Genomic DNA, 20,039 nt, shown 5'->3' on the forward strand with positions numbered 1-20,039 from the left:
GCTGATTCTTGTTTTTCATATTAAACAATAATAAAAGGTTTGGCTGAGTTAGCGTTGTGCATGGTTGCATGTTTTTGCATGCATGGCTACGGTGAAAACAACGACTCCTCGCTGAGAATGAATTTAAATTTGTTTGGGCCCAACCTGCCTCCTGCAGCAAGTTCAGGAAAATTAGGTTGTGCACCGAGAGATCCACCAGTGGAAAAGCCAAACCCATGCCAGGTGTGTGTGGTCTATTTCTGGGCAGGCTGTGGACTCCTGTTTACTCTGGATGACTACGGACTAGGGGTGGCGATATGGCCCAAAATTTATATCAAGGTATTTTTCCTTCATGTTGCGATAACGTTATTACATGACGGTTTTACAACATGTAAAAAAGTGAAGCCTTTTCAAAACTGATGATTCTGACTCTGTTCTGTGTTATAAGTGTACACATCCTACCTAGCAGGTGGAAAATGTCTAATACTGTGATAGAAAAAGGCCTTTGCCCACAATTTGCTTTTGGAAGAGAAACTCCCTTTTTTGACCAATCAGGAGCAAGTCTGACCTGAGTGGTCCACTGGAGCAGATACCCCCGAACCTTCTCCCCGCCCACTCCCCTCCCCACTGCTGGAGCGGGGAGGAGAATGCCAAAGTTGAAGAGCCATCACTGCTCTGTTTTTGGCTATAAACAGCCACACAGTTCCATGCACATGCTTCCCATCTCAGAAGAAGACAGACTAAGTGTCTAGAGTTCATTTATCAAGGAAATGTTCCAGCTACACTCAGTAAAACTGTGCATGTGTGTGCTAGTCACTTCACGACCGACTGCTTTTCCAACTTTGGACAGTCCAACAGAGGGCTAGCCAATAGACTGGTCCTGAATCCAGGCGCATTACCAACCATCCTCCAACAAACCTGGGACCCTGGAAATGTGAGTATTTTAAATGCTGTGTGCTGAGGAGCAGATGTAAGAGCTTTTCCTCAGTGTCCCCCCTGTCTCTGTGTTAGCTTCAGGATGCTAACTTTAGCTGCGGTTAGCCTGTTGTTTCAGCCTGTAATGTTACGGTAAACGAGCTTCGCTGTTTTCTAAACATTGTGCACTCAGAGCTCGTGGCGCCGCTCTCAGTGACATGGAAGAGCGGGGCGGTATCAGCGGTGGCTCATTTACATATGAAGGCCACGCCCACTAAATCAGAGCATTCTGAACAGAGGGGCTATGAGAGCCTGGAAACAATGCTGCTGTGCTTGATTTATTGGCTTTTTGGACCAAATCATGTTACTACTATTTCATGAAAACATCAATGATCCATATTAAACTGCAGAAAAGGAGCAGAATATGGGAACTTTAAAGGTGTATTTTCAGAATGGCTGTAGCAGAAAAGTGTCTTCTAACATCAGGAGTAATAAATCTCCCACATTGATTAACCACTACTGTGTCACAATGCTTTACCGCGGTAATAAGGGTACAGCAAAATTCATTTCGTGGCAACATGAAACCGGTATACCGCCCTCCCCTACTACAGACTGCCCTGCTGGACTCCACTTCACTGCTAGCTTAGCAAACGCAAGAATTCCCAGACACAAAGCCTCGCTCTTGGCACTCTACCTGCAGGGATGCGCTCCATACCAACATTTTTATCCATCTCCCAACACCTCTTCCACCCCCACCCTGCCGGCCCCACCCCTCTGCCTCAGTACTCAAGGGATTACTGGCAGCCCACAAGGCTGTATTGGAAGTGAGGAGAGCAGGTCCAGACCCGTTGGTAAGTCCCAGACTTAAGGGCAGTGACTACATGGAAAATCAAACACACATACTGTACACATGAAAACACTGAACCCACTGACACACAGGCACAGCTCGAGCACATCAGCGCCTTACATAAGCTTATGAGGGATGCTTGTGCTGCTAACACGGTGACGGTGAGCTGTGCTATCTTGTTCCAGAGCTGGTCATGTTACCCAGAGTTCCTGTGGAAAGCAGAAGAATTTTCCCCCAGCGAGCCAACGCGGAGAGAAGAAGACACATAAACAAAGTGAAATGAAACATGATCAACATAATTCTCTCACCTCTGACTCGAAGCACACTGATCTGACGCCAGCTCTTGGTTTTTTAATGGAGCCAAAGCACAAGATGTGCTGTTTTATCTTGCCGGGGTGAATGTGAATGGAATGTTAAAGAGTTTCTCACTCCAAGAAAACACACTCATTACCAACTCCAACAAGAAAAACGTGAGTTTTGTTGGAAGAGACATGATCATTAAAAGTTGTTTGCTAGCACGCTCGCTTTTACACCTGTTTTACTTTCACTGTAATGACCAAACAAAGTGCGCAAACGTCAAGGGGCTCATAAATCTATCGCGGCGCTAATGGAACATTCCCTGAGGGAAGTTAAACTCAAGTAGGCTTGTCTTTTAACCAACGTTCATTTCTCAGCAGCTGCTTCCTCTTCAGCCCCGAGGCTTTTTATGGGACTGGAATAAACTGCTGACACCTCCTGCTGCAAACTGAGCACATCCCAGAAAATCCTCCATCCCAACAGGAAAAAAAGGGCACTTAAAAAGTGTTACACAAGAGAAAGGAGCGAAGACGGACGCCTGCAGCTTTTTAAGGTCAAGCAGGTGTTCTTCCACCACAAATGTAATCCACGTGCCGAGTTTATTCGACAGCATGAGTAACAAGAAGATTGTTCTCTTATTGCACTTCTTAAGAGCGAGGAAGTCTTCCAGTTTTGACATAATTGGCTCTCTAATTGAACCCATGTGTCGTTTTAAGTCTTTCATCTGTGGGGAAAAATAAAAATCATCCTTTTCTCGCGCTGTGAAACTTTTAAGAGTCACAGTGGAAGCTGATGCAGCTAAGCCGGTTTACCCAGCGCTGGTCGCAAAATGCTATTTTGGGTTATGTCTTATTACAACATCCATAACATTTGCAATTATCCTGCATGTCCACTGATCTTTTGCCACAACCGGTCATTAAAAGTGGAGCAGCAAAGCGTCCCGGTGTAATCCTGCGGACTCAGAGGGAGCTGACTGTGACCGTAATAACACACCCCGGTGTCCTGCTGCTGCTCGGCTCAGCTTCACAGTCACACAGCTGCTCGGAGCTATTGTTTCTGCAGGTGCTGAACCTGTGATCACACACACACACAAATACACACGCAACAACAAACATGCTTTCCTACTTACTGTTCAGTTTTTATCCCCTGTTTTTATGGTAATTCATCTTTAAACTGCAGCTGTTTACTGGTTTAGATTATTAATCCAGTAGTCTCCTTCCATTTCTTTTCAAAGAGAGCGGTATATCAAACATTACCAAACAACCTTCGTGTGTTATTGTTTAAACTGTTTTTACCAAATTCTGAATCATTAAAAAAGTCTCCTGCTCTCGATGCAACCAAGAGACTTCAAACACTGAAGCAGCAACTTCCGACTGAGCCCAAAAAGTGGATTAAACTGCAGTTCCTCAAGTGTCCACTAGGGCTGCCTGCGAAAGCAACAGACACATGTTTGGGTCTTATGTTTAAAACACTTAGAGGGCTTTGTAAGTGAACTTTAAATTACCATGTCCGGTAGGTGTCAGACTGTTTGCAAATTGAAAACACTTTACACAAAAAAGGAAATAACACATCAAGGTAACAAAGAAAATGAAGGTGATTTTCTTAAGTCCCATTTCCACCCATAGACATTATATATGTAGACGCCTCTCTCTGTCCCTGGACGCAGAGAGACAATCTGCCCTATAAACAGCTAACATCCCCCCAGGGATCAAACAGAGCGGAGTATGTGACTCTGGGGTCCAGAGCGACGACATTGGCCATGTAGACTCCACACCCAGAGGAGAGGCAGCCCAGAAATAGCAGATAGCTCTCACAGCCTCGACCAGGAAACATACCCCAGTGGGTGATGGTGAGGGTGGGAGAGGGGGGAGGTTGGTCAGAGTTGAGCTCTGGGGGTCTCATTATCCAGAAAGGAGCATCTATGGCAAAAACATCTGTGACTCCTGTTAATCTTTAAAAGTCCTTTTTTTAGCAATCTTCTGAATTCCTAACCTCGTCAGTGACGTCTATCCATCATACCAAGTGAAACACTGGCTTTAACGTTGAATAGTCACACAGAAAATGTGGATATGGCTGTATAGATTAAAACTTTCCAGCCTGAGTCAAATATCAGGCATCTGTTGATTCATCAGCACAGATGTATGAATATAAGGGATGCTCTGAGGTGACTAGTTTCCTGCTTGTTTCATCATAAATCTAAATTTAGACTTTTCAAAGGGTGAGAAAACACCCAGGAAGACCGCATAATTCATTTAACACGGTTAAACACAGGATTACAATGGTTAACAGTGTAACACTGATGTGATGTGGCTAACGTATGCAGGGCTAACAGCACTGGCCTTTGCTTCTAGCACAGGTGAGCTTCTTTGAACTATCAGCAAAAATGAAAGGACAATAGTATATTGTCAGCACAGAGCCGAAAAAGGAACAAAGCAAAAACACAAAACACGGACAAAGTATTCAGTCAAAGAACAGTCTTTTTTTCTTTTCAAACAACATGGACCTTTGCTCTTTTCTCTTGTTTAACCTGTCTCGTTTTTGTGCCATTGGCTCAAAAATGCTCCATAAATTAAGTCTGACGTTATTTTTGTCATTCAGTATTTTGGGGTTTAAAATGATGAGAGTATGAATAGAAGGAATAAAAAATGAGATGATGACATGAGAAGATGAAAAGAAGAGATGTGAAGATGGGAAAGGATAAAATGAGAATATGAGTTGAGAGAAGATGATATGAGAGAAAAATGTGATGAAAAGATGAGTTGAGATGAGAAGATAAGATGAGAGAAGATGAGATGGGAGAATGATGAGAAGATGAGATGAAAAGATGAGATGAGAGTAGATGGGATGGGAGAATAGGAGATGGGAGAATATGAGATGAGATCAGATGAGATGAGATGGGAGAAGATGAGGTAAGGAGATGAGAGAAGAAGAAATGGGGAGATAAGAAAGGATCAGATGAGACTGAGTTGAAAGAAAATGTGATGAAAAGATGAGTTGAGATGAGCGGATAAGATGAGATGGGAGAATATGAGATAAGATGAGATGGAAGAAGATGAGATGATGAGATGAGAAAAGATCAGATGAGACTATGAGTTGAGAGAAGATGAGATGAGAGAAAATGTGATGAAAATAGGGGTTTAGATGAGCAGATAAGATGAGATGGGAGAATGATGAGCAGATAAGATGAGATGGGAGAATGATGAGAAGATAAGATGAGATGGGAGAATGATGAGAAGATGAGAAGAAAAGATGAGATGAGAGAAGATGAGATGGGATGAAAAGATGTGGCAGGAAGAGAGGATGACATAAGAAGAGAGGATGAGAGCAAAGGAATAGAGAAGAAGAGAGGATGAGATGAGAGAAGAGATGAGAAAGGATCAAATGAGAAGATGAGATGAGAAAGGATCAAATGAGAAAATGAGATGAGATGAGCAGATGAGATGAGAGAAGATGAAATGGTAGAATATTAGATGAGACGATGAGTTGAGAAAAGATGAGATGGAAGAAGATGAGGTGAGAGAATGAGATGAGAGAAGAAGAGATGAGAAGGAATCAGATGAGAAGATAAGATGGAATGAGAGAAGATAATCCTTTGTTTGTCCAACAACAGGGAAATTTACAGAATTTCATCAGCTAACAGGCAGAGTATTGTACAAACAAAATTAAAGTGATAGTATATGACGATAGAATTATAAAATGAGTGTAATCCAGAAGAAAATTATCACAACAAATATGTACGAACAGTACACAAGTAGTAAATGTGCAACGACTTAAAACAATAGGGGGAAAAAATATCCAGAATAATAACATGGCAGAGAGGTATTGCACATGTTAAGATTGCAGTTTTTAGACTTGTGTGGAATATGATTTGAGAATTGACCTTAAGCATTAATTCATCTGACAGAAAACACTTAAGTGTGTCTCTAATATTTTATCAAATTGCCCTTTACTTTGTGAAAAACTTTGGAAATTTGTGCAGCTCGGGTATAAATGCCATATCAGCCAATCAGAGACAGTTTAGATGAGCATATATCTTTATGTGATCATAAAAATCATCCACCTGGAGCCTTTTTAAAGAGGGGAGTAAAAAGGGCTCTCTGCAGCCTGCAGCACAGGAGCATGCTGGGAGATGGTCTTAACTTCAGCACTCCATAGACTCCTCACCGGTGGACTCAAGTCAAGTCCAATCTCACCCCATTACTCATCCCAGTGCCTCCTTCACACACACACAAACACACACTCACATGAAGTAGGGGAAAGGCTGCTGACTCCAATTAAGAGAGGTGTGACCAAAGTCACAAATCACGCACACACACCGCTTTCAACTGACACAGTGGACAGGAAGACATATCCTCACACACACACACACACACACAGACCGAGGGTAACCTGACTCCTCTTATTGGATAAATGGGAGGTTAGGGAGGCGTCAGGTTTTCAGGAATAGCTCGCTGCAGAGTCTGTTTCGGATTAGTCCGCCGCGCTCCGTGGCCTCCTGTGTCAGTGAGCCTCTCAGCTGTATTGATGGCTGTACAAGGGTTATGACAGCAGGGAGAGGAGCTCGGCGGGCTGCTCCTCTTTTGCCTCCACTCAGAGGGACATTAGGTCAGTGTGCCCCCACCCCTCCTTCCTCTCCCCACCGGCTCTGAATTCCCCAATGAACAACACATTCCTCCTTCCCAGTCCCTCTGTTTATGACACGCCATCCTTTGAAGCAGCATGTGAGTGTTTGTGTACGTGTACGTGCATGGGTGCATGAGCCTGTGTGTGTGTGTTTATGTGTTAGCCTTGAGCAACTGAGCTTGGTGAATACATAAACGTTTCACGATGACACTTCCAAAGCAGAAGAGTGTGTTTTCGGTTGAGTATTCTACAGATGGAGCACACCTGAGCAGGTACGGTGAGGGCATACATGTGTGTGACAGCTGTTTTTACACAGCAAGAAATCTAGGCCAATTGAATTACACAGAGAGGAGGAGGAAGGAGGGAGAAGGGAGAGTGCATGAGAAATGGGTGGAGGAGAAAGCAGTGAGTCATCTCCAGAGTTGGGATGCGCTCTTTTTAAAGGCAGTGATTGAGAGGGGCAGACAGAGAAAAACAAACCGGTTGCTTTTCTAATTAAAGCAGGCCTGGAGGAGAGGGTGGGGGTGTTAGGGAGTAGAGGGGGGTGGGTGGTGAAGGTCAAAGCGAGCTGAGTCATTCTTTTACACCCATTTCCTGTGATCGGGCCACTTTGGGAGCGGGCAGCGGGGTGAAATTATGCGTGTGGTTTGTGCAATTCTTCCTCTTTCTGATGCGCACTCACACGCAATCACATGAAGCATCATGGGAGCACATGTGCAGTATTACATTTATGCATGCACATGTGCTCATACATAAAACTTCAACATGTACGTACAGGGCAGACACAAAACATCTGTTCCCATAAATATCCAGAGAAAAAAACAGTCTCCTTAATCAAATCAAACTGAATTTTGAAAGTCTATCCAGACTTGGAGCACTTTTCATTTCACCTTTTCTCTGTTGTTGGGATTTTTTAAAAGTTTACAGGATAAGACAGCTTCAGAGAGACATACATGGGGCGCCTGCACAAGCAAACTTAAAATAAATTTATCATTTTAACATTAATCTTACTGTTGAATTGGAATACTTTTATTTTCCGTAGGTTCAGTTTCTAAATATCAAATAAACTAAAAGAAGCCATTTCCTCAAAGATGTGTTGCAACACTTAGCTTATCTGATGTTAGATGTGTTTATTTTTAGTGTATCTCCTGTGTTAAACATTTACAACCATGCACTGACTTCCTGCTCAGAAAAACCATCAGTTATTTCAACACCTAAAGACCGAAACTTAGCACTTTAAAAGTTGAAACTATGCTCATAAAAGTGTTGGATATTTTACATTATGATAAAGTTGCATAAACTCTTAGAGTAGGTTAGGTTTAACACTGGGTTAGCACAGGCCAGTATTGAAGTCAATTTGAAAATCCCCTCATTTTACTTCCATACTCAGATAATCCATGCAGCAAAATTTATAGCCTTGAATGCAGAAACTTCATTGGCTGAGAAGTGTCGCGTGGGATGGCTGAGCTTGTATGTAATTGGTCTGTGCATTTCCAAAGCTTCCTAACGATTAATTTCCATTTGGGGATTAATAAATTAAAGTATTTTATCTATCTATCTATCTATCTATCTATCTATCTATCTATCTATCTATCTATCTATCTATCTATCTATCTATCTATCTATCTATCTAATATTGCTAGTGAAAATAGAAATGTCTCGTCAAATTTGAAGTGCATTCGCAATTTATTTTCGATGGGTCAAGGTCTGAAGACATTCTCCAAAATGTAATCTTTATGATAGAATCGCATATCAGCCTCTGCAGTGCTCTCTACTGCTCCCCTCCTTTAAGCTTCATTTAGTGGTCGGTTGTTGTAACTGCAAGTCAATTTTCTCTAAGATGACCACCAGACACCCCACTGTTGAGGACCACTGCTGGCATTCAAGAGTCCTAGAGGTAAAAAAGCATGATGATATAAAGTAGCATCCAAGTAAAAGTATTAGTCTGTTTTTTATGAATTTTTTGTTTTTGTGTTTAAAATGTGTGGAAGTATGTTGAAGTGTTTTATAAAGCATCAAAATTGAAAAGAAAAAAAATTATCAATATAAATATGTGTATGTGTGTGTCTGTGTGTTTAATTACTAAAAAATACAATCTAATTCATTTTACATTTAGTTGATACTGTATCGTGTTGAATGCTTAGGCACATGTAGTCCACTGAAGTGGGCATGTCTGTGACTGAAAATGTAATATTTCAGAAAAAAATGACATTTGGTTTTCCATGCCCTCAGAACCATCAAAACACTTAAGGAAGAAATCGTGACACAGGCAATTGGTTTAGAGGAGCTAATCAATGGAAACTTATTTAAGTGGACTGATTCCCGTCAATTTGACAATAAAAAGTTGACAGACTGTCTGATATAAGAAACTTTAAAAGACGTAGTTTCACAGTCTTAAGCTGCGTTTTCACCAAGCAGACCGGTTCGGTTCGGTTCGGTTCGGTTCGGTGCGCATTTTGTGGCGTTTCCACTGACTTATCCCAGATCCCTATATAACCGAGACGAGCCATTCCACTTTTTGGGACCCTTTCGTGTGGGTGCCAGACTGAACCGATCCGCTCTCAGAAGGTGGAGCAACAACACTGCAGACGGTTGATTGGTCGAAAGAATCGTCACTTACCCCGACAGCAGCTGTATTTCTCCTGGTGGCACACAGACTTCTCTGAAACAAAGCTTGATTGTTCTTTGTATCAAAGAGCTACATGCCAATCACAGAGAGGACGAAATGCTGCGTGTCTTCCGTCTATGCTCTTTGTTTACTGTGTCACGTTGTTCTTCTTCGTTGGATTTATTGGCGGGGTAAACTGTGTCATGCTGCTATGGTGTCACGCTATCGTTTAACAGCTGCGGCTTTTGGCATCCGGCTACCACGAGAGGGCACAGTTTTGCTGTAGAAATGCAAACGGGATCAGGCTTAACCGTACCAAACCGTACTGAACCCCTGAACTCAGACACAGCTTTATACAGACAAGTCAACACACTCACACCTACAGTCAGTTCAGAGTCACAGGTTGTACTAACAGCATGTTTTTGGACAGTAGGAGGAAGTTGGAGAACCAGGAAAGACCCCACACATGTTCAGGGAGATCAACAAACTCCAAGTACATCTGTACATGGTTGTACATCTCAGCCAACAGATACGCTTTATCTGTGATTTCTCCTTCTCATGTCTCACGTATGACACATCTTCCTGTTTTTATGTTGTTGTTTTTGTTGTTGTCCACAGCCAGCTCCCCTCCTTCATCTCTGAATCCAAACAAATAAAACAGACTTGACAACATCCTTGGCACACACACCTCCAGAGAACCAACTAACACATGTGTAAACACATTACCTAAGAAGAAATAAGGGAGGACAGGTATAACACAACCCAGACTTCAAGAAGTGGGCTCTAATTCAAAGCAGCGTATCTGAGCATCAGCAGCACAGTCTGACCCTCTGGCTCTGCTGAATCACAAAGGCTCAAAGAGCTTCACTCACAGCACGCCTTCCTCCGTGTCATCACGGCAATCTTCCACAAACTTACTTTAGTGGGAGGGTTTTTTTTGACCACACTGATGATAAAGAGGGAGATCAGAAGGTGCAACACATTCCAGGGAAATCCAGTGAGAGTAAAGGAGATGGTATCTGTGACTGGTTTTAAGCTCATAGCACCTGATGAACACATGTTACTCTACCACCAAGTGTGGTCCCAGTTCCCTTTGAGTTATACCCGCTGGTCTCTGCACGGTGCAGCAGAGGAGGCAGCTTTCTCCAGGGAATATCTCCAACCGGTGCCTGGCCACCCAAGTGTACAGGATGTGAACTAATACTTTACAGTAAGGAACCACAGCACCCAGAGATAAAGAGCAGGCTCAGGGATGAGTCTGGACGGCACCCAAAGGTCTGTCACTAGTTAATAGGAACTGACAGGAAAGTCCAACAGTAAGAGCAACAGGAAGAGGAAACTCTCCCCCACAACATCCTGGATGGCCTGCGTATGTGTGAATGGATATTTTCAGACACGACACAGGGTTTCTCAGTCTGTATTTACGCCTCACAGCTGGTGAAATGGCGAAGCTTTAGCGGCTTAAAGAGCGTCTGTGTCCCGTTAAGTGCGTGTCCTCGATTATGCCGCGGCTGGGAAAGTTCTGTTGATCTTCTGACGGATCTGTTTGTCTTGAAAGCATGTGACGGTTGTCTGTCTGTCTGTCTGCTGCGCTGCTTGTTTGTTATTTCTGTCTCACCACATCAGATCTGAGCTATTCACGCCACTTGAGACAATTCAGACGAGAGGTGGTTTCCTCAACAGCCCGTCCCTCTTTCTTCCTCGTTTGAAGGGCCCTATGGAAGACCCGCTTCCCTTTCAAGTCCTGTAGTCATCTAATGGTCAGAGTGTTTGCACCCAGACATCCTGAGTCACTTATGATGCGGGCTCCTTTCTGTGGGAAAGCTTGACCATGTGTGCCGCGCCGCACCGCTCATTGCTCATAAACAGTAGGAGCAGAGCCCGCGATGTAAAATAAACTAGCTGCCACAACATGTCGTCGCTACCGTTAATTGGCGTGAAAACAACAACCGCACTGCCAGATGAAAGGACCGCTGGAGGTCACGACTGCTCTGTGAGTGCGCTGCCACTGCTGCTTTGATAGATAATCCCTGAGCTCCTGCTTGTTTTATGAGCTCCCCTGCTAAAAGGCGGCGTCTGACACTCGGTTCAACTATAGGACACAGAGGTGATCACCGCAAAAAACTGGAATCTTATCAAGTGTTTTTGTCTTATTTTCAGTAAAAATGTCCTTTTTCACTTGATATGAGCCACATTCCCCAGACCAGTCCAGAAAAATGTCTTGTTTCAAGTTATTTAAAGACAAAAATGAGGTCTGAACTGCTTGTAAAAGTAAACAAATATGCCATTATTCTAATCTTGACAAGCACATTTCTCTTACCCCACTGACAGATTTTTCTTTACTTGTTACAGGAAGTTTAGACCTAATTTTTGCCTTTAAATCGCCCTGTTGGTTGTGGCTGCCTTTTGTAGCAGCGCTCTCTTCTTTGTGCGTTTCTTGTAATATTGTGATATTTTTACTACTTTTTCTCCTGTGTTTGTCTGGAGATCCTACATGTAACCATGGCCACATTGTTAACATGTGAAATCAGCTGTTAGCAGCCTGTAGCATGTCAATGCTAACTGGTGCAAGGCCTGATGTTTCCCACAAGGTGCTGGTCCTGAGGTGTGAGCTAAGGCCCCATTTACACAACAACATTTCATCTGGAAACACTGAAACACAGTGAAAAAAATCTGCATTTACACGGAAACGCAGAGGGACTGAAAATGCTGTAGTAAGCATGCCAAACCTGCAGGTGGTGCTATAAATGTCTTGTCCAGAAGCCGCTTTTGGGATATCTCCACCAAAGTAGAGTTGAGCCGATCATCTGGTGTATTGGGGAATACTAAGTGCAAAAGTGGAGCAACAGATGCTCATTCTGTATAAAGACAGTCAGCAGATTCAGCAGCACAAGCACAACACGGTAGTTTGCAATGATCGTAATAACGGTACTATTGTCCTGTTGAATGCGCTCGCATGAAGCGGAGTGTGACGTCAGCGTTTCCACTGAAAACGCCGGCTTACTGTTTACACGGCAACGGTGTCGGCAGCGTTTCAGAAAAATCCCACTCTGGAGGCCGTTTTCAAAAGTTTGCGTTTTGGGTCGGCTGAAACGCTGTTTCCGTGTGTTTCCTGTGCGAGGCTGAAAGGCAACAAAACTTTTGCGTTTCACCCTAAAACTGTTGTTGTGTAAATGGCCTATAAGAAGTGATGACATGGACCTGTCCTTCCATCCATCATTATTGGGAACATAAGATCTATCTCCAATAAGATGGACGAGCTAGCTGTGCTAACCCAGAAACAGAGGGAATACCAGAGGGCAGAGTAGCATCATGCTAGTCACAGACATGGCTAACAGAGCTAACAGCAGACACCAACACCACATTTGAAGAGCTTCACCTGCTGAGAGCAGACAGGATCCAGGAGACAGAGACTGAACAGACTGCTGAAGAAGCTCAGTCCTGGACCCTGTGGAGGTGGAGGCTGGCTGACTGGACAATGATGGACAAGCTGTCATCATCTATTTTCTTATGGACATTTTTACACTTTCTATACACTTGCTTACTTTTGTCTTCTTGATTTCTGCTGTGACTCCTCCTGAATTTCCCTTCGGGGATAAATAACAACATTCGAGCAGTCTGAGATGAGAGAAATAAGGTGAGCTGCAGAGTGGAAATCATATTCATAGCTGTGTATTTTTACCACTCTTGACGGTTTCAGTGATGTCACTGGGTGAAGTAGCGCAGCGTCTGGGGTGGTCAGTGTCTATAAATATCAAACCGTGTGCTCCTCCTCTCCCTTTCCTCCAGAAAACAACCTTTTCACCTCCAGCGTTTACAGCCTCTTGATTAGTGTGTCTATTTCACATCCTCCTCCAGCGTCTGCCCTCCTCTATCTATCCACATTCCTCCCTGAGAGTTTCTTTCTTTCTGTCTCTCAGACATGAGTCTATTTGCTTGAACTTCTCATTTCCTGTTTGGGGTGTGTGGATGATCCCTTCTTCTTGTGCCCAGCACACATCAAACACTTGCTGTTGTAAATGAGGGGAAAAGACTGAGAGGAAGGTATAAAGAAAGAATAATATGACGGAATGATGGCAAAAGTAGATGTGAATGAGAGAAGGTGTGTGTGTGTGTGTGTGTGTGTGTGGAGAGACCCAGGATGACAGGGGAAATCCTGGCCAGTGACATAGACATGGTGAAAAAAGGAAAGGAAAGGACAACAGAAATTACAAAGAAGCTGATTATATCACCAGCTTAGGAAATGTCCAAATAAGGCCAGAAACATGCCAAACACTGAGATCATACTGCAAAAATCGTTCTTCAACCTAATCTAATTTATAAGGAATCTGGGCAGCTTGACTCCCCATCGCAGTTTGTTTTTATTTATTCAAATTATCTGTTTAGTCAGTCATTTTCTAAATTTGTTTTAACAAGGCTGTGGTGCCAGTGGAGGGGGGTGAGGGTGGGCGCTGCTGGGTATAAGCCATAATAAAATCCTTCCATAGTCTGCTCCATATTTCCTTCCATTCAGGCTGTGTGTGGGCCTACACTCAGGTATGAAGACGTGGTTTTGGTGGATCATGTAACTACCCTTATTACATTAGCTCTCAGGTCTAAACTGACTGTTTACAAGTTTAGAAATGAACCAGATGTCAGTGGATACTACGGTCTAATCTGTGTCTGAATGAATGGGGTAGCATTGTGATCAATGGACTCACTGAAGACATTAAATGATTCAGGTTTTTAAAGAGGCTGGTAAAAAATAATGTCACATACCTTTATCATCACCCTATGCAACATGTTAAATCCAAGCAGCAAGCTCTGGTAAAAAAATTTGAAGCATATGCTTTAAGAGCTAAAAACCGCAGTTCATCGAGTGACCACTTGAGGCTGGCAGCAGAAAGACTAGAAACCACTAATACACTGAGCCAAAACAGCAGACTTTTACAGCATTAAAAACACATTATATAACACCAGTTCTGTTTAACAAATTTTATTTTATGGGTTAGATGTGAAGCTCTTTTTCACTGTTTTTGGGTCTGCTCTGTTATTCAGACTTTCTAGTTGGAAGTTCTAAATAATGTTTTATATGTTACAGGCATAAAACCAGACCAGGACGTTAACATGTGTCAATAAATCAGAAATCATTACCCGCAGACGATGCTGGTGTTTCAGTGTGAAGTGTGACCCTGTTAACTGGTGACTCTCAGCCGTTAATCACTGATACTGTCAGCTGAGAGTCACCAGTTAGCATAGTCGCTATTAACTCCAAAACACCAGCTGCTCTGTGATGGTCAAAACTTGATAGACGTTGCCTCTGTTGTATAGTTTTGTTTGTAAAAACTGACCACAGAACAACTGTACATTTTAATGCTGCTAACAGGTTGAATTTAGTGTTTAAAAAACGCTAACTTGTCTGGAGCTAAACGCTGCTTCTGCGGTCAAGATGCGTGTGTGCCTTTATGATGACATAGACCAGGGTCACCAACCTTTCTGAGACCAAGGGCTACCTGACGGCAAATGAGTGGCATGAAGGGCTACTTGTCCGATAAAAACTTTCTGAACAAAATTGTACAGATAACTTTTTAATATCACTAATCATGGTACAAGTGGTAATACCATGTGAAGAGACTGCTCACAGGTCAATGTTAATTATTTAAGAACCACCTAAAGTGGTTCTTGTGGGCACCCAGGTGCCCACGGGCTAGGGATGGGTACCGTATTTGGTACTTTTATAGGTACCGACCGAATTCTGTCAAAAGTACCGGGTACCGATTCATGTAAATGTTTAGGTATCTAAATGTATCCTTGTGACTGTGAGGAAGTGAAAGAGTAGGTGATTTTTCATACTGGACAGGAACACAGCATTACAAGGTTATATGTTGAAGAATACATATGTCAAATTGAAAAAGAATTAAATTGTTATTATTAAAAAAGTTGATATTTTTTACCACATAAACACACAAAAGTACCAAAAATTGGTACTGCTGAGTACCGATACCGATTGCCAGGTACCGGGTATTGGTACCGTATCGTTTCAAACGTGAAAGGTACCAATCTATACCATGGGCACCACGTTGGTGACCCCTGATGTCCACTGATAATCCCTCAATAGATACCCTCAAAATTCTGGCTATAGTACCAAGTATCAATTCATGTCAAATCAAACGGTACCATGTTTAGGTACCTAAACACATCCTTGTGACTGTGAGAGAGTGGAAGAGTTGGTGATTTCCCATGCTGGACATGAACACAGCATTGCAAATTTATATACTAAAGAATATGTTAAATTGAAAAACATTTCGATTTTATGAATAACAAATTAATAATCTTTACCACATAAACGCACACAAAAGTACCAAAAACTGGTACCGTTGAGCACCAATACCTATTGCCAGGTACAGGGCATCTGTACCGTATCGTTTCAAACGTGAAGGGTAAAACTTTATATATGTCTTTTTTTCTAGATCCCTTATAAAGTGCTTCCGTTTCTTGCTAGGATTTTATCATCCTGTCCCAAACATTTACAGCACTTTCTAAGAAACATTCAGAAAAATGAACACTGTCTACTGTCTTGCATCTTACTTGTGATTTTTTTAGTTCCAATCTCTTTAATATCTAAAAATAAACAATAAAAAACATATGCTTTTAAAAAAAAAAAAAAAAACATATTTACAGCCTATCGACACACACTGTTAGAAGTTGTTAGGTTCACAACTTTTCCCAATCAGAGGCGTAGCTCACTTAACATAAGGTCTGGCAGCCTATAGCTGTTAGAGCGGAGGTTCGAAGCCTGCCCCATTCCAATATGGCTGCCGCTGATGATTTGCTTCAAAAAGTTACAGGAACAGATGGGTGAAATCTATTATAAATTAAAATCTATTATACACTCTATGGTCAAATCAAAAAGGTTGTGACATATTGGGCCATGGCATGCTGATTTTACAATCAGATAACTTGTTTTTAACTGAACTTCTCAGAAAAATTGTTTTGATGGAGTATTATGATTTAATAATGTGACTTATGCTCCATTTGTTAACACGTGCGAGGAAGGTTTTATGTCTTATACTGCAGCTACTGGCTTCATATTCACAGCGTCCAAAATAATTCACTAAAATGTAGAGATGTAGATATAGAGAAGAAAAAAAATCTATGTAGACTGTATATTTCATCAAGCTTGAAGAAGAACTGACCTTTTAGAAGTTTGTAATTTCTTCGATTTATATAACTTCATGTTTAGTATCATGTTTGGTATTGTCAAAGCTTTGTGTTTTCTAGATTGTATGTATAAACGCAGGGTTAAGAATGGAACTTAAAGAAATAAACAGAAACATCCGTTGAGTTTAAGACTGTTTATAAATCTGCTCAAAAAGGACTCGCAGTACACAGGAGCTGGTTTTACAGCACACACTTAAAGTAACAATAGGTTACTTTATATGCTACACAGCCCCACGAGTACCGTAAACACAATCTCTTTCTATAGCCCCCCTCCTGTCCTCACCCCTAACCACCCTGGGTACAAGTCCAAGAAACACAGGAGAGCACAGAGCGGGTTTTAATGTGGAAAGGTAGAGCCAGCAGCAGAGTTTGAGGCAGGTATGCATCACTTTCTTTTTCCGTTTATATAAAATTTCCAGCTCCTCACTCCCCCTGTTGTGCGAATAACTTCAGTGAACATGCGATGTGTCATTTCAGGATGCTGAGTGATGGGTGCACTGATCAGAGACGTGGAGGAGAGACTTTGTAATGCTGTCGTATATAACGTGAGCAATCCCTGCGATCCGTTCATGACTCAAAGACGCTGTTGGCCATAAAAATGCCCGAGTTACGAAGGAAGGAAATGTCTAAATCAAGCACGAGCGAGACAGACAGGAATGAAAAATGAAAGGCAGGGTGGAGCCCGAGAGGATGAGTTTATTATCTCTCATTTCAGTTGAAGTTTTAACCCTGCATGCGGGGAAAGCATATGGTTTCAGTAAGTGCGACCCCCATGGACCCCCTGAAGTCATGCCCTCATTAGTGAATTATTTGGATAGAGAGGAGCAGCAGAGGGGAGGGGGCTGTTGCTATTTCAGCTCTTACACAATACTGGCAATGCCTGACATGATAGTTAAAGTGGAGTCAAAGGGGAGGAGGGGTATAGTTTAAAACACTCTCTACCCAGTGGTCTTACAATAAATATGAGGGTCTGGATCAGGCCTAGGCAACATGAACTCACTCACTCTGAGGCAGCATCACTCACATCCCCCCGGCTTTCATCCATCTCCTTCTCTGGGTGCTCGTATATTTCTGTGCTCCTCTCTTCATGTTTGTTTTAACTTTCTCAGGACCCCTCCAAAGCCCACGCTCATGCATCGTACACCCGAGAGAACAGCAATTTCCCTCCTCCGTCCCGCCAGCGAGCCAAATTTTCTCCCTTACCTCTCTGCCTCCCTCCCACTCTGTCTCTCCCACTCACTGTCTGCGTTTACTCTCATGTGGGGCTGAGGCCGAAACGTCAGCTCAACGCACTCACTCAAACTTATCCTGGGTATTTTTTTCCCTCCCTCCAGCGCTACTAGTAAAACCATCACAGATCGAGACGTGTTGTTGCTCAGAGAGGCGTCGAGTCATAGGTTATCTTGCTGAGAGAAAGTGAACTCACACTGTGGGGTAAGTGTTCAGCAGGGGTCAGGGTGAGTCACCCGACTGTTTGGCCTCTTACTCTTCACTGCGGGATGTCGCCTGTGAGTCAGGGAGGGCAGCAGACTGGACTAGGCTGTATCCTCTGTGTCACATGAGTCTATTGAAAGTCTTTTTTTTTCTGTTGAACTTCTAACCCGAACCACCTAAACCCAAACACACCAAACCACAAACCTCCATGTCAAATCTGGTTGACTTTTCCTTTCTGACATATTTCCCTTAACTGGATTCACTGAGCCACAAAACCTTTAGATTTCAGACAGTGGAGAGTTTCTGGCGTAAAGAAAGGTGTTTTAGCTTTGACGTCTTTCTGGTTTAGGTTGCGTGATGTTTTTGCAAACCAGCTATTTAAGGCTGGGGTGCGTCAGATACTATGTGTGGGTGAGTAAAGTTGTGGATATTTGCACCTGTGCCGTATTTGTCCCTTTACTACGATAGCTGCGGTTGCTGGATGCTGACGGTGCCGGGTTCAGACGGCAGGAAACTTCCATCGCTGCATCCCCCAAGCCTTGAGGCATCTGGAAGAGAGCAAAAGAGAAATCTGACTGAGGCAGCACTTGTGTGCAACATGACCCTACAATTTAATTAATTTGGATGTTATTTCAGTTAGTCAGAGAGGTAAGGGCTTAATGACAGGCTGTTGCTAAATAGTAATAATAATAAAGTCATTATTCCAGACAAGCCAGGGAAAATCATCTCTCTTGTGAATCATTAATTGAATCTCCAACTAATAGTTTGGTTGTAATACATTACTCACTCACTGAACATTTTCTGGTTAACCTCACATGAACATATCAGCACTCTTGCATAGTTTTTACAAGCTTCAGTGCAGGATGATACTGACCTCTACTGTTCAATAAACGAATAACACTGAAAAAGAAATATTTTATCCTACTAGGATTTTCCATTTTGGCTTTTGAATACCATTGATATGGAAGCCCATTTCCCCAGGTACAGAGAAGAAGAAAGAAAAACAAAAGAAAAAATTAACAGTTAAAAAAAAAAAGAAAAAAAAAAGAAAACGTCATAGAAAAAAAAATCGGTTAGAGCTATTACTCTTGACCTATGCTCGACTTACTATCTCAGCATAACCAAGACTTAATAATATTTCATAGTTTCATATAACTTTAGGGACGGGTACCTTTCATATTTGAAATGGGTACCGATGCCCAGTACCTGGCAATCGGTATCAATTCTGAACGGTACCAATTTTTGGTACTTTTTTGTGTTTATGTGGTAAAAAAAATATCATTTTTTTTACAATAATATATATATATATTTTACAATTTAACAAATATAATCTTCAATTTTTAACCGTGAAATGCTGTGTTCATGTCCAGCATGGAAAATCATCTACTCTTCAACTCCCTCACAGTCACAAGGATGCGTTTAGGTACCTAAACATGGTACTTTTGGACTCTACACGAATACCCAGTACTTTTGACATAATTTGGTCGGTACCTAAAAAAAAAGTAGCAAATTCGGTACCCATCCCTACATAAATGACTTTGTACCACATTTTTCTGAGATGGTAACTCATTATTTTACCATAAAATCTCATTATTTTGAGGTAGTATTTCACAATTATGACTCAATACTTCACTACTGTGAGATTGTATTCCATGATTATGACTTAAAATCTCATTAATATGAGACCGTATCTCATAAAGGCTTAGTATCATATATGACATCTCATAATCTCTTAAATTAGTACAAACATCTCATTATAAAGACCTAGTATCTGGTAATTTTAACGGAAGTGTGTCATTATTATGAGAAAGTATCACAGAATTACTTTCCATTTTTCCCGCTTTTTTGTTTGTTCCTTTTTTAGTGGGAATGGCTTCCATGTATTGGACACTGTGTAAAATTAATAGACAATTTAACTGAAGGTGAAGCCACATCTCTGCTTCAAACAAGTGCAACTGCCGTGACTACACATTAACATGAATGGATTAACAGAGGATGACTCACCTGAATTAGAGTATTGTAGTTCGGACTCTGAATTAATTCGACGCATTAAACTAAATCCCTCTCTTTTCTTCACACGGTGTTGTTTTTTTCTAGGTAATTTTTAGTGTCTTTATCTTTAAGTTTCACATTTCA

The 20,039-nt window shown here is 42.0% G+C and overlaps 1 protein-coding gene across 1 annotated transcript in view; it reads right to left on the reverse strand.

Moving 5' to 3' along the window:
• The window catches only part of LOC141797581 (cyclin-dependent kinase-like 1), a 53,234-nt gene extending 33,195 nt beyond the window's left edge, over window positions 1-20,039 (reverse strand). The window contains exons 1-2 of the mRNA XM_074679092.1: window positions 19,908-20,039; window positions 18,341-18,451 (exon numbers count right to left, since the gene is read on the reverse strand). The gene's annotated coding sequence lies outside the window, so the exon portion shown is untranslated. The remainder of the gene's footprint in view (window positions 1-18,340; window positions 18,452-19,907) is intronic.

This window comes from Halichoeres trimaculatus, unplaced genomic scaffold (genome assembly GCF_033239565.1).
Source record: "Halichoeres trimaculatus isolate MK-OKI-2021-1 unplaced genomic scaffold, fHalTri1.1 fHalTri1_scaffold_9, whole genome shotgun sequence".
Classification (NCBI taxonomy): domain Eukaryota; kingdom Metazoa; phylum Chordata; class Actinopteri; order Labriformes; family Labridae; genus Halichoeres; species Halichoeres trimaculatus.